Raw genomic sequence first — 16,345 nt, 5'->3', positions numbered from 1 at the left:
TGGGTGCATGGATGGATGCATGCATGATGGGTGGATGGATGCATGAATGATGGATGCAGGATGGATGGATGGGTGGGTGGATGGGTGGATGCATGAATGAATGATGTATGGATGCAGGATGGATGGGTGGATGCATGGATGATGTATGGATGTATGGATGGATGCATGGATGCATGCATGATGGGTGGGTGCATGATGGATGGATGGGTGGATGGATGGATGGTTGCATGAATGATGTATGGATGGATGCATGCATGGATGCATGCATGATGGTGGATGCATGATGGATGGATGGGTGGATGGATGGATTGGTGGGTGCATGAATGAATGATGTATGGATGCAGGATGGGTGGATGGATGGGTGGATGTATGAATGATGTATGGATGGATGCATGCATGATGGGTGGATGCATGATGGATGGATGGGTGGATGCATGAATGAATAATGTATGGATGCAGGGTGGGTGGGTGGATAGATGGGTGGATGCATGAATGATGTATGGATGGATGCAAGGTGGTTCGGGCTAGCTCGCTGCGCTCGATCACTGCGGTGCAATATGCAAATTAGTTTACGCCTCACCACTTTCAAATGTCACCAGCCGCCCCTGCTCCTATGCCCTCAGGGCAAGCTCGCGCTATATAACACTACTACATGAGTAAACAATATAAATATACAAGGATAGTTTCAGCATTAAGCCACTGCAGGCTGTCGCTTAGTGCATTGCACAGGCATCTTTGCTATGTATGTCAATATTACGGTATCTGCATCGATATTGGCACACAAGGCACACTGCCTTTCCGTTATAATGCTATATGTAATCTCAATAGTGTTCTGATTGTAATGGTTTAAAAAGCAGATTTTCTTTGCCCCTTGAGTGGATTGTGCGCAGTTTGAAATAGTGAACAACAATAAAACTTTACTAGAAATGAAAAAAATAAATTATACGTTTTTTAATTATTATGATCATGCAAAAAGCATGTGGCTAAAGTTGACTGCTGATATGGCAAGAGAAGTACGTGTGCAGCTGTCTGTTTTCCATAGCGTAGGACGGTGTAACAGGGTGGCAGAGTGTGTAGATGAGCTCCCGCGTTGTGTGCATTTCGCTCCACTGATACCACAATGTGTGTAACCTTTGGCAAGCCGCTTTATCTCGGTGTGCCTTGCTGGAATCAGCTCGGATTGCTTTTCAGTTAGAAATCGATTCTGCCTCTTGGAAGTGCTATCCGAAGGCCTCAGATTGATTGAGCGCCGTTACCAGTCCGGATATCTGCTGAGGCAGCTGCAAGGCAAGGCTATCAGGCTTACTGAAAAATGATATTTTCCCTCTCGACCATTAAAGTTTAGGTTTCAGTACATTTAGCAGCAGACAAGAGAGTCTCAACCTGTGCACCGGTACACGCACACACATTTTCAATGCGGCTCATCTGTCCTCGGCTTACGTTTCAAATGTAAATTCTGATTTATGTGAACACAAGTAGCCTGTTCATCGAGTGCTTTTCAGGTGGTGAATTTCAAAAAGAGTGTTGCTTAGGGATTCATTTGACTTAGTTTGTGCTGTAAGTGGCCTTCCTTTCCACGATCGAACCGAGCTTCAGGTGGTAGATTTTGTTTGCTTTTTAAAAAAACATTTCTGGGGATCCTCCAGAGAATGGGTTTGGGGTCCCAATTTATAAACTGGATCCAATTGTTATATGCGAGCCCACAAACCAGGGCATGTGCGGGACTGCATGTCTTGGCTGCGACTGCCTTGCATCACGGCACTAGGCGGGCCGCCCTCTGAGCCCCTTTTTTAGGTCTCGCTGAAAGCCATCACTCTATCTATCTGTTGCCCTCACTCTATCTGTCGCCCTCAGTCTATCTATCTGTCGCCCTCAATCTATCTATCGCCCTCACTCTATCTATCAATCTATTTATCGCTGGCAGACTCCTGCAGGATTACCACCACACCCACCTCCACCACCACCACGTCCACCACCACCATGTCCACCACCACTACCACCACCACCACATCCACCACTATATCCACATTCACCACATCCACCACCACCACATCCACCACCACCACGTCCACGACCACCACCACCATGTCCACGACTACCACCACCATGTCCACCACCACTATGTCCACACCAACACGTCCACAACCACCACCACCACACCCATCTCCACCACCACCACGTTCACCACCACTACCACCACCAACACATCCACCACCACCACGTCCTCCACCATCATGTCCACCACATCCACTACCATGTCCACCACAACCATGTCCACCACCACCACGTCCACCACCACCACGTCCATCACCACCACGTCCATCATCACCACATCCACCACGTCCACCACCACACCCACCACCACCACCACGTCCACCACCACATCCACCACCACCACATCCACCACAACCACCACCATGTCCACCACGTCCATCACCACCACGTCCACCACCACAACATCCACCACCGCACCCACCACCACCATGTCCACCACCACATCCACCACCACCACATACACCACCACCAGGTCCACCACCACCACATCCACCACCACTACGTCCACCACCTCGTCCACCACCACTACCACCACCACCACGTCCACCACCACCATGTCCACCACATCCACCACCACTACCACCACCACCATGTCCACCACCACCACCATGTCCACCACCACATCCACCACCACCACAACCACCACCACCATGTCCACCACCACCACCTCCACCATGTCCACCACCACCACATCCACAACCATCACCTCCACAACCACCACGTCCACCACCACCACATCCACCACTACATCCACCACCACTACATCCACCAACACTACGTCCACCACCACCACGTCCACCACCACCACCACCACATCCACAACCATGTCCACCTTCATGTCCACCACCACCACGTCCACCACCACCACGTTCACCACCACCACCACGTCCACCACCACCACATACAACACCACCATGTCCACCACCAACACCACCACCACATCCACCACCACCACCACCACATCCACCACCACTATGTCCACCACCACCATGTTCACCACCATGTCCACCACCACCATCTCCACAGCCACCACCTCCACCATCACCATGTCCACCACCACCACATCCACCATATCCAAGACCACTACGTCCACCACTGCTACGTCCACCACCACCATGTCCACCACCACCATGTCCACCACCACCACCATGTCTGCCACCACCACCACATCCACCACCACCACCACATTCACCACCACCATGTCCACCACATCCACCACTACGTCCACCACGAGGCCACTACTACGTCCACCTCCACCACCAAGTCTACCTCCACCACCACCACATCCACTACCACCACCACGTCCACCACCAAGTCCGCCACCAAGTCGGCCACCAAGTCTGCCACCAAGTCCGCCAACAAGTCCACCACCAAGTCCACCACCACCACCACGTTCACCACCACCACCACATCCACCACCACAACATCCACCACCACCATGTCCACCACCACCAGGTCCTCCACCACCAAGTCCACCACTACCACCTCCACAACCACCACGTCCACTACCACCACGTCCACCACCACCGCGTCCACCACCACCACGTCCACCATGTCCACCACCACCACCATGTCCACCACCAACACCACCACATCCACCAACACACCCACCACCACATCCACCACCACCACCACCTCCACGTCCAAAACCACTACCTCCACCACCACGTCCAACACCACCACATCCACCACATCCACCACCACTACGTCCAACACCACCATGTCCACCACCACCATGTCCTCCACCACCACCACGTCCACCACCACCACACCCACCTTCACCACCACCACGTCTACAACCACCACCTCCACCACCACCACGTCCACCACGAGGCCACCTCACTCTATCTATCTATCGCCCTCACTCTATCTATATGTTGCCCTCACTCTATCTATCTGTCACCCTCACTCTATCTATCTATCGCCCTCCCTCTATCTATCTATCGCCCTCCCTCTATCTAGCGCCCTCACTCTATCTATCAATTGCCCTCACTCTATCTATCTGTCGCCCTCACTCTATCTATCAGTCGCCCTCACTCTATCTATCGCCCTCACTCTATCTGTCTGTCGCCTCTCTATCTATCTATCTATCTATCTATCTATCTATCTATCTATCTATCTATCTATCTATCTATCGCCCTCACTCTATCTATCTATTTTCCTCACTCTATCTATCTATTGCCCTCACTCTATCTATCTATCGCCCTCACTCTATCTATCGCCCCTCACTCTATCTATCTATCGCCCTCACTCTATCTATCTATCTATCTATCGACCTCACTCTATCTGTCTATCTATCGCCCTCACTCTATCGCCCTCATTCTATCTATCTATCGCCCTCCCTCTATCTATTTATCGCCCTCCCTCTATCTATCGCCCTCACTCTATCTATCTATCTATCTATCGACCTCACTCTATCTGTCTATCTATCGCCCTCACTCTATCGCCCTAACTCAATCTATCTATCACCCTCACTCTATCTATCTATCGCCCTCACTCTATCTATCTATCTATTGCCCTCACTCTTTCTATCTATCGCCCTCACTCTATCTATCTGTCTATCTATCGCCCTCCCTCTATCTGTCTATCTATCGCCCTCACTCTATCGCCCTCATTCTATCTATCTATCGCCCTCCCTCTATCTATTTATCGCCCTCCCTCTATCTATCGCCCTCACTCTATCTATCAATTGCCCTCACTCTATCTATCTATCGCCCTCACTCTATCTATCTGTCTATCTATCGCCCTCCCTCTATCTGTCTATCTATCGCCCTCACTCTATCTATCCATCGCCCTCCCTCTATCTATCTATCGCCCTCCCTCTATCTATCTATCGCCCTGACTTTATCTATCTATCGCATCACCACAGCATCACTCAGCACCACCACAGCATCACTCAGGGGCACCACAACATCACTATGCACTACCACAGCATCACTGAATGCCACAGCCTCACTCGTCACCACCACATCACTCAGCGCCCCCACAGCATCAATCTGTGCAACCATTCAACAACAACTGGTTCAAATATGTTCTCTCAATGTTTCAAGCTTTATTACAAATGTCACAAAAAGATGTTAATATTTCACTTCTGGTCTTGGTATTTCGTCACAATAAAATACACTGAACATAATCTTCACAAAAGTTATTTACAAAAGTTTAAGCTATTGCCATTATATATTACAAAAGCTTTTATTTAAGTATTAATTATTGAAAAAAAATTAAAGCCATTGTTATTTGTAATATCAATACATCTAAGTCACGTAAATACAACACATATTGCATTACAAATGCTAAAGGTGTCACATTTGCGAAAGTTAAAACTATTGGAATTGTAAATGACAAAGCTATTAATTTCGCTATTTTCAAAACCAACACATAAATAAAAAAATTGTCATTTACAATACCAATTGCTCAAACTTTCATAATGTGGGACCTATTGCATTGCAAATGCTTGTTTTGCCATAGCTATGGAACTTTTAGCCTGCCCACTGAAACAGGCCCTCAGGGGGTGGGGAACATAGACGGGTGTGACCGAGCATATCATTTTTCTATATTCTGACGATGCTATGGTATAATTGAGACAACCGGATCTGTTGGTCCAACTTTTGTTGAATGCACTATCAGAGTTTTGGAGGTCTATGATCTTTAGATTAACAGGACTAAGTCTCTATTGTTTCCACTAGGACGGCTTAAGGATTTACTGCTGGAATAAATCCCGCAGGTGGAGTTGACCTGTACAGTTGATCAGGTCGATTTTATTTATTTTATTATTTATTTTTTGCACTTATAATGCGCGCAGATACCCACAAAGGGTTTCCCGGCGCCAGGACTGAGAGGCCAAAACACAGAAAGCAACACGGTCAAAGACCACAATTATTTATTGAAAAGCCAAGTTTTAACGCTTTTCTTAAAACTGGCAAGGTTTTCCTCCTTACGTAGGGCTGAGGGAAGGGAGTTCCAAAGGACTGGTCCCAGATGGGAAAAAGATTTTCCTCCCACTCGGGCCAGTTTAAATCTAGGAACCACAAAGTTTGCTCCATTTGAAGACCGAAGGTTGCGTGCAGGAGCGTAGGGCGTAACCAGTTTTTGCAGATACTTAGGTGCGGTCCCAGCCTTGATCTTAAACATGTAGGTCAAAGCTTTGAACCGGACCCGGTTCTCAACCCTGAGCCAGTGCAGGTCCTTCAGGTGCTTCGAAATCCTTGCTGTCCTAGGAATTTTACACAGCAGCCTGGCTGCGGAGTTCTGGACAAGCTGAAGCCGCCTAATCACGGCTAAGTTGGAACCCAGGTATAAGATGTTACCGTAGTCAAGCCTAGATGTAATCAGTGCATTGACTACGGTCTTCTGGGTATCCACAGGCAGCATCCAGATAATCTTCCGCAGCCATTTGAGGATCGTGAAGCAAATGCCAGCCACTTTATTGACCTGCTGTTTCATCGATAGTGAATCATCGATGCACACCCCTAAATTTCTGACCTGGGTGGCCGGGATGGGAAAAGCACCCAAGGATGGCGGCCAATGGGTATCCTGCCACAGATCTCTGTTCTTACCTAGGAGAAGGATCTCCGTCTTCTCCCCGTTGAGCTTCAGCTGGTTTGTTGACATCCAGCTGAAGACTTCGTGAAGACCTAGTTTCAGCGCAGAGGGGGATGAAGGCTCAGAGTTGGTAAGAGAAAAAATAATCTGCGAATCGTCCGCATAGGTCATGAGTTCTAGACCTACTCGCTCTGCTAGATCGGCGAGAGGGCGGAGATACAGGTTAAAAAATAGCGGACTCAAAATTGAGCCCTGAGGCACGCCATGGGGTGAGAAAAAGGTGTCTGACTGAGCCTGAGAGGACGAGATCTGAAACGTCCGGTTGCTCAAGTAGGACCCAATCCAATCCAGCGCTGTCCCTCCGACACCATCCTCACTCAGCCTGGTAAGCAGTCTGTTGTGTGAGATGGTGTCGAAGGCTGCACTTAGATCAAGCAGGACAAGAGCAACCGTTTGCCCATCGTCCAGGAGCCCCCTGATCTTCTCGGTGACTCCCAAGAGGGCGGACTCGGTGGAATGGCCCGCCCTAAAACCTGACTGGGAGAAATGGAGTAAGTTGTTATTCTCCGTATATGTTGAGAGTACACCATGAATGTGCTTCTCCAAGATTTTTGAGAAAGCAGGCAACAGGGATATCGGGCGATAGTTGGCCAGCACCTCAGGATCAGCAGCCGGCTTCTTCAACAGAGGGCTGACCATGGCGTGCTTCCAGGACGATGGGACAGTTGCCAGATGAATGGAGGCATTTAATGTCTCAGCAATAATCCCCAAAGCCGAGTCATCAAGTTGGCTCAGAATGCTAATAGGGAGAGGGTCACAAGGAGAGCCCGACTTAATGGAAGCAGCCAAGGATCTCAGGGTGTCCAGGGAGATGGATGGCCAAGAGTCGAGCCGGTATCCTGTTGAACTTGCTGGAGACGGAACTTCCCTGCCATCCTTCACCGGGGGATTAATATTAGCAATAATAGTCTCAATCTTTTCCACAAAATACGTGGCAAGATCTTGACATTTTTGAGGGGTAAGGGGGCGTGCAGCCGTCGATACTTTAGGGTACACATAGTGCATGGTGAAAGACAGTTTTATGACTAAAACATGAGAAGGGTGCTGGAGGGCCTGTGTCATTCCATTCAGTTCTGGAACACACTGCATCCGTCCTTAAAGGGCAAGAATGCACTTACAAAAATGGTGGTATTGCCGCACTGCCTCTATATTATGCAGGGAACCTTTTACGAACTGCCTAGGAGTGTTTTCAGAGAACTGGATTCACTTTTGGTGGAGCTACTTTGGAACGATAAGAGCTGCAGGGTGAGCCTTAATATGTTGTGGAGAGTGTGGGACAAAGGGGGGGTGGAGGTCCCCGACCAAGAATTATATTATTTGACACCCCAGCTCCAACACACAGTGCATTGGCTGGATGCTGAGCCTAAGTGGGAGAGGTCCCTGCTGGCAGGTGCACACGATGGATATCAGCTGAAGTCACTTCTGATGCGTGGCAGACATTTTCCCCAAATTCTCCCCTATATGTTCCAGCTGATGGCCAGACTCTGGAAAAGGACAGTTCAAAGAGTAATAATACAGGCTTCCTATAGGCCCGACCTAGACATTTGGATGATATGCCCTTTTGACCAGATAACGCAGTTAATGTACACAGAGAGGTGGCAGGAGGGAGGCCGCCTGATGCTAGCCGGCTAATACCCGGGGTATATTTGTAACGTTACAGGATACCATGTATATATTTGATTTAGGTATGGAACAATTTATTCAATATGTAAAGATTGCGGCCACAACATGCCTATTATGGCTGACATTTCCAAAGGCTCCTGACGCCATCCATACGCTTGCCACCATGTTATCTATGACTGGGGGACACAGACTGTGACAACGTTATTGAGTGATGCATGCAGATAGACTAGACAAACCACTGCGGTGGAGAAGAAATGGCAATCCCTCAGTGATGGTCCAAAATACAAGCAGGGGTCCAAAGGCTATTGGTGAGCTCAAGGTATAAACAGATCCAATATAATATAATACATATGGCCTACCTGTCCCTCAAGCGACTGCACACCTTCTACCCAAAGCAAGATCTCCACTGTCCAAGATGTGAGCCAGCAGAGGCTGAATTCTTACACTTGGTCTGGTGATTTCTTCCGGTGACTGCATATTGGGGAGAGGTAGTAGCGCAGCTTAAATATGCGATGGGATGTCCCTCTAACGATTAATAAAGGCTGCTAGGCTTGGTGCCTGGAGACCCAGAGTGAAAACTGAGCAGACGTTTTACAGTGTTGGGCGTCATAGTGGTAAAGAGATGTACAGCGCTCCACTGAATGAGGAGCAAGCCCTCAACTAGGGAGAAGTGTGAGATGGATCTGCGAAAATGGGCAAGTGCAGAAGAGGAACATTTGAGAAAGACAAGGAAAGATGATAAGCTGCCTGAAGAGCTGCTTGCATGGGGAATGATGTTGTGGGGCTTGATGGACCCAGCTGACCATGTATAGCCCATGCCTGTATGGTTAGAGAACTCAGGACAAGACGGTGGGCTGGAGGGGCTGGACTAGACAAGGCTTACCCCTGTCTAATAATAAAAACATTATGTGTGGTCCCACTACGCCAATCAAATATGCACCATTTGTTCAATACATAGGCATTCCTACATGGAAGCTTCAAGTAGGGGTGGGAGGGGGTTATAAGATGATATTTTACAGTTATACCATTTGCAAATGGTATTATGCTTCCCATGCCACAATGTCAGATGATATATTCGATTGATAGTTTCCTGGATGTGAAGTTTGCAAATAAACATACTTTAAAAAAAACTTGTGGCGTCTTCCCCAGCCCAGAAGAATGCAAATGAATACACCACACAAAGAGCTCTGTAATAGATTTCTTTATTCCTCAGCAAACAATCACACTCTCATTACCTCATAACCGTTAATGACCACATCTTAACACCTCCCAGCAAGTTATGTAATTCCTCTGTTGAGTCCACCCAGAACCACAAGGGTCCTAGAGTAAATAGTCTCATGACACTACATGTCTCCCAGTATAAACAAGAGTTACAACGTAGTTCCTCAATGCATCCTCGAGGCACACACACTAGTCGGCCAGATCTCTTTGTATGAGGTAGTTGAGGTGCACTCTGGTTAGGCATAGATTCTGAAGCTTGATCTGAACTATTAAACAGGTTCACCGCATAGATGACTGCAGGATCTGATGAAAGTTGAGGTAGGTGCTTGGAGTGTGATGAGTCCTTTGTGATGGATGCACCATCACCATGTGTCCTTTGTACGTCACAAACCTCAGAGGATCGACAGCAAACAAAGGATCTACTATCTTCTGTTTTCATTTCTGCTTGACCAGGATCTAGTCAGCTTCATTGAAGACTGTTTCCTGAGCTTGTTGATGCTGGTTGGCATATGTTTTAATTTTTCACTTTCTAGAAGTGCCTGTGACACGAACATTATCATCATTCATGGATCGGTTGGCTGTCCACTGTGGCTTGTTGGTTCTGATAGCTCTCTCAAACAGCAAGGTGGCAGGACTCTCACCAGAGTATGGAACTGAACGATAAGCAAGGAGGGCTTGAGACAGCTCCTGGTTTAACTTGATTCCCTCCATTGACGTTTGTTGAACTACTCTTTTTTTAGGATAGCCATGAATCATTCCACAACACAATTGGCTTGGGGCCACAGAGTAGTACTCTTATGATTCTTGACATTGAGTCTGACGAGAAACTACTTGAATTCTTTGCTATTGAACGGCAGACCATTGTCAGATTTGGAAATGGTGGGGATACCCCAAGCTGCAAAGATGTCATACAGACTCTAATTGACATAATTATGGGTTGTTGACAATAACTCTACTACCAGAGGAAAATGTGTATACTCATCAATGACTACCATGAGATGATGTCCACTTCCTAGGGGCCCAAAGAAATGAACTGCAACCTTTTCCCAGGCAGTTGCAAAGACGACACTCTTTTAGTTCCCTCTCAACTCGCTCGTCTTGGTGCTGGACCCACACTCAGTCTTTAAGGGCTCTTTAAGGGCTCTTTGAGGACTCTTTTGGTGGGTACAATGCCACAATGTCTTTCATGGACTATTTCAATGACGTTCTATTTTAGGCTCTCAAGTAGGGCAATTCTTGAGCATCTCAATACAACACCTTCCTTGGTAATGGATAGTACATCCTGTAAATCTTTTAATATTTTGAAAAAAGTTCCATGACAGAGTTGAAATTATGTCTTTGAGTATAAACATGTTCAGTGGATAGAGCTGCTGCCATGCTGGTCCTCACAATGAATTTGATGTACTCCTCGGTTGTTTTGGATGTCGAACAGTGATGATGTATCGGTACTTATGAACAATAAATAGCAGGGTTCTGATCTTTACCTGGCTTGTGTACAATTGCATAGCTGTACTCTTTCAATTTCAACCCTCAACTCTCAATGTGAGGGGGCATCTTGGCTTTCGTGTTTTAAAAACACATGAAAAGGTTTGTAGGCCCACACTACAGCCAGACTCTCCTTCTTCAGCTGAGAATAGGCATGTCCTGTGTCAGACAGACTCTGACTGGCATAGGCTACAATGTGTCGCTGAGCATTCAGATGGCCATTATGTTGAGCAAGAATTGCCCCCTACCACACCAGACTCGCATCGCCTGTGATCTCAGAATGTAAACTAGGGTTCAAAATAGGCCATCTCAGTTGCATTCTCAATTGAAGCTTTGATCACATTCAGCAGACCACTGGAAAGGGACATTTTGTTTTGTCAAGTCTCTCAATGGCACACTCACAGTAGCAAAGTCACTAATGTACCTTGAGAGATAACTGGCCATTCTTAAGAAGGATCGCAGCATGGTGACATCTTGTGGAAGGCAAGTAGCTGACAGTGCTTGTACTTATATGGGTCAGGAGTCATTCAACCAAAGAACTTAAGTTTGGCATGTGAAAGTCACACTTTGCTTCTGAGTAAGCTCTGCATCCGCAAGTAGCTGGCACACTTGTGTAAGAGCCTTGTCATGCTCCTTTTGTGTTGTCCCAAGTACCAGTATGCCAGCACTGCAGTTAAAAGCATGTGTAACAGGTTGAATTGTTATATGTATAACATCCTGAAATATTTCTGCAGCTGATGACCCTCCGAAAGTCATCCTTTTTTGTCTGAACAAACCAACATGAGTTTAAAAAGTAATATTGTAACTACAGCTCTCTTCCAGCTCGAGTTGATGGTATTCTTTGTTCAGGTCAAGATAGGAGAAGACTTTGGCTCCATTCGGCCACATGATCATGTCCACTAAGTGTAGACCAGGTTGTCTTCCTCGCTCAGTTGCTCTGTTGGCATGGCGCATATCAACACAGATGCGCATCACACCTCCACTGTCCTTTTTTGCACCATCACTATAGGCAAGACCCAGGGCATAGGACCGGCATACCGTTCAGTGATGTCATGCTTCAATAGCATTTCTAGCTTTCTTAACAGTTTCTTTCAAGCGAATAGTGACTCTGCTGAGCTGCTGGGGAACAGGGTGATTGTCCTCGTTAATGTGAAGTTGCACTTTCATTTTCCTAAACCTTCCCAGGCAATGAAACAACAACAGGAACTAACTTTCAATTTCAGATTGAGTATGGAGATATAGTTAAGGGCTATCAGACCCATGTATGCAATTGTGGCAAAACTGAGTAGACATACACCGGAGGAAGTTCCTTGAAGAACATGAATTGGACCTGGCACTGTCGTAGTTTTATGTCGCATGGTGGCTATGAAAGGCCCTTGACTCTGCAACACTTTGGTGGCAGCCCACGTATAAACCTTTGTGTTTGACTGGTTGAGGCATGGCACAGGAGAGAGGCTGTTAAATGTTTCAACTGGTTTGATGTTAATTGATGCACCACTGTCTATGAGAAAGGTCATGGGCAATTGTTGGCCTTTATTGTAATCTTGGGGAAGTGTCCAAATGAATTCTATTATTTTGTTTCTTAGTTTGTTTTGCCCTTTATTTTTCTCTGAAATCAGCCAAACCTACATGTGCATGTTGTTCTCCGGTCAATATCATTGCACATCCATCTTCATCACTGGCGCTTGATAATGATGTTGAAGAGCCTTTGTAGGAAGAACTTGATTACAATCGACTTTGTCTGGTTTCTACTTGTCATAACTTATGTTCTTTATAGGCCTTCTGGGCATGGCTCAAATGCTTCTTGAACCTTCTGGCGTCCATCTTCCTTTATCGCAGTGACGCAGATTGTTTCTCTTTTGCTTGGCAAACTATTATGAAGTGTTTTTCTTCCCCTCAACCTATGCATGCCTGTCCTATGGATGGACATTTACCGTCAAAGGAAACAAAAACCCACATCTGAAACACAACTTTTTCTTCTTTGGAGATGTTGACTTCTGATCATTTACCTTGTACTTCTGCTTGCTTTTCATGACCAACGCTGATTCAATTTTCGCTGTCCAGTTTCCATATCAGCAGCTTGCTGATCCGCTCTTTAATTTGGTCCTTGCATTCAATAATACTTTCACCAAATTGAGCATCTATCTCAACATGCATCTCCCGATTGAGCCTGAAAGACAGCCATATATTACTCTGAGGCGTAAGACTTCTTTGTCATTAAAATCTTTAAACTTGCAGTATTTGATAAGCACGTTGAGTCTCTCAATAAACTCATCCACAACAATCCACAACAGTTTTGCCACCTTCCTGGCTCGCTTGATTAAAAATATATATTTCATTGTTGACATTCAGCATCAGATTGAACTTGGTTCCTAATGCTTCTTTGAGTTGACGATGCGATACTGCATCCAGTGTGCCAGATTTTATTCAGCACATCTTTTACTCCGTTGGAGGCAAAAGATCTATAAGTATTTCTTGTTTTTCTTATCATCTACTTCTTCCAGGGCATCAATAATATAAAAAAATTATTGATTTATGCAGTCCACCTGGCACCAATATTCAGCTTCTTTGCTTTGTTGAATGAACGTGTTGGCTTCAGGAACATGGCTGCATCGTGCTTCATGCTCTTTTCTACTGCCATTGAGAGCAAAGGCTAGTCAGACGATTGTTGCTATTCACCCGTACCTGTCACTTCTGCAAGCACTGGCCATGTGCTTGCAGTTGGGTCATCACGCCCGATTGGAGGTCGCAAGGCACACTCTTCTTTCTCGATGGTGAGCAATGGCTTAGTTTCTCACACATGGTTGTCTTTTCCTTTAGCTCTTTGCATCATACCTGGTTGTGGCTGCCTTTAGCATTTCTCTCTGTATCGATGATGGCTCTGATTTATGGCACAGAACAATATCTCTGCTTTCAGCCTTACCAGCAGATTCTGGCAGGCTTTTCAAATGTGGTCCTCTGTAGGTCCTTTAACATCTTCAACAGCCATTTCCTGGCTGCAACAGGACTTTGACTCCATATACGCCAACTTCATCCTGCTTTTCATCAATTTGGGTGTACATGGCACATATGAGCAGTTTGCTGTACCACTGCAGACTTTCAGAGAAAGCAGTCTTATTTCTTCAGGACACGTATACCATCTCATCACCAGATGTAGCGTCCTCCCCAGCCCGGTTACATGCAAATGGATACACCACACATGGAGCTCTGTAATAGACATCTTTATTCCTCATCCTATGATCACACACTGCTCTCTGATGACCTCGTAACCATTAGCAACCACACCTTAACACCTTCCATGAAGTTACGTAATTTCCTGTTGAGTTCACCCAGAACCACAAGGTTCCTAGAGCACATCGTCTCTTACGACACTACAGAACTAATTTCTCCTTGTATTTTTTATGGTTTGTAATAAAAGAAAAGAGACTATGCAGACAGCATTTAACCTGTTTGAGAGCAACCCAATTTCAACACTGACCCTATGTAGCTGAAACAAAGAATGCATAAAACAGCAGATTTAATGAAATGTAAATTCTACAACAGGCAATCCTTGAACAATGACATTCATCTCTGAGGCAAGCTTTGATAGCAAAGAACATAGCAATAGAATCAGTCTTTATGTTATTGTGCTCTCTAAAGAAACCAGGGACACCGTTTATTGTATTATAGGAAGATACTAATTCATTGGGTTTTGTAATATTGTGCAAATACATCTCCTCCAGGCAGCTATGTTAAACCACATTGCCACAGATGATAGTTTCCTGGTATTTCTTGACAAGCGGAGGCTGAGTTGCGCTTTAAATCTTGGGTTGATTGAGGAAAGGAAGCTGATGTATGTGATAAGATCCGGGGTCACTGGGTACGTCTGAATAAGTAGTCAGCAGCCTGATTTAAGATGTCTAGTGTGTAGGACTGGGGGCTTTGTCATGATTTGTTTCATTGGAAGTTCATTAACTGCTTTGAATGCTGTCTTGTATGATCTTTTTTAATATCAATTTAGATAGACCTGTGAAGGATTAATCAGGCAAGTTGTCTAGTCCTTTATGGAAATTTTACATTTAGATTCAACTGTTCTCATCCTTAGAAGAGGCGCATTTTCATGGGTTTTCACACTTTTACTTATTGCAGTGGTGGCGGTAAGTTTTGAAGGAAGGGGTTGGGCGGGACACACACTCGCACACATGCACATAACACTCACAGCCATGCATTCACACCCGCACACACACACACACATCCATTCACAACACTCTTTACCAAACATTCATACATACATGCATGCACGCACCAAACATTCATTTAAAAGACAACAAAACACACACTTACCTGCTGCCAGCTCTGCCTCTGAGGTTCCAGGAGCTTGGCACAGCCAATGATGGAAGACAGCAGTCCCAACGTCATCACAGAGTGGGATGGGGTCAGTGAGACTGCTGACTCCACTCCACTCTGTGATGAGGTGTCACTGATTGACACTCGACCCTGGGCGCTTCAGGGCTTAAAACGGAAACACCCAGGTGCGAGTCAATCAGTGACGCTACCCCTCGTCACTGAAGGGAGGGCCTCAGGGACATTTGATAAGCTGAGGACTTCATGCCCACAGGAGCTGTGACTTCCTCAGCCCAGCAAAGTTCAGCTCAGGCAGCTAGGATGCTGCGCATTTTACGCATGTTTGGCTCCTGGCTGCCTGAACTGAAAGTGAACAGTGTCTGTCAGGCTGACCTTTGTCCAGCCTGATGACACTTTCCTGAGGGGCAAAAGGTGGAGGGGTGTGGCCCCTCAGCCCCAATGGACCGGCTACACCTGGCTTATTGTCATGGCAAACATTTCTGAACCAGCTTGTGTAGCAATATAAGAGTGCATAGTGAGTTAGCATCACCCTCTCAACGGATGTTTGGCTGACCTTCATCTCTAAGTCAAATGTTGGCACGGTTAAACGCAGCACCATTTTTTAAGCATTTTGGTGAAAAATCCATCAGGTTCACTAATGAAATATACTTCCAGATCTGCTAGAATGTCTAGCAATATTATTTTTCCATAGCAAAACAATATGTAAGTCTATAAAGAAATTAAATGACAGATAAGAAAAAAATTAAAAGCAAAAATTCATGGCACAAGAATAGCAGTGCCTTTTTGAAACATTGTGACCCAATGTTATGGGTTACTACTCCAATAAAATAACATTCATTTAAAATTATGTCAGCTTTCCTGAACCATCTAAATTTCCTTTAAAACGTTGGATTTGCTAATACTCTAATACTAAATATGGCAGTGTGCCAAGGATTCCACCTACGTATGTGGAAGTACTTCTCTGGATCCTCTTCTGTAGAGGTGCCCACTGATACTGAACATGCATTGGTAAAGT

This window comes from Lissotriton helveticus, chromosome 1_1, assembly GCF_964261635.1.
Source record: "Lissotriton helveticus chromosome 1_1, aLisHel1.1, whole genome shotgun sequence".
NCBI classification, from domain to species: domain Eukaryota; kingdom Metazoa; phylum Chordata; class Amphibia; order Caudata; family Salamandridae; genus Lissotriton; species Lissotriton helveticus.
This window is presented reverse-complemented; position numbering follows the sequence as displayed.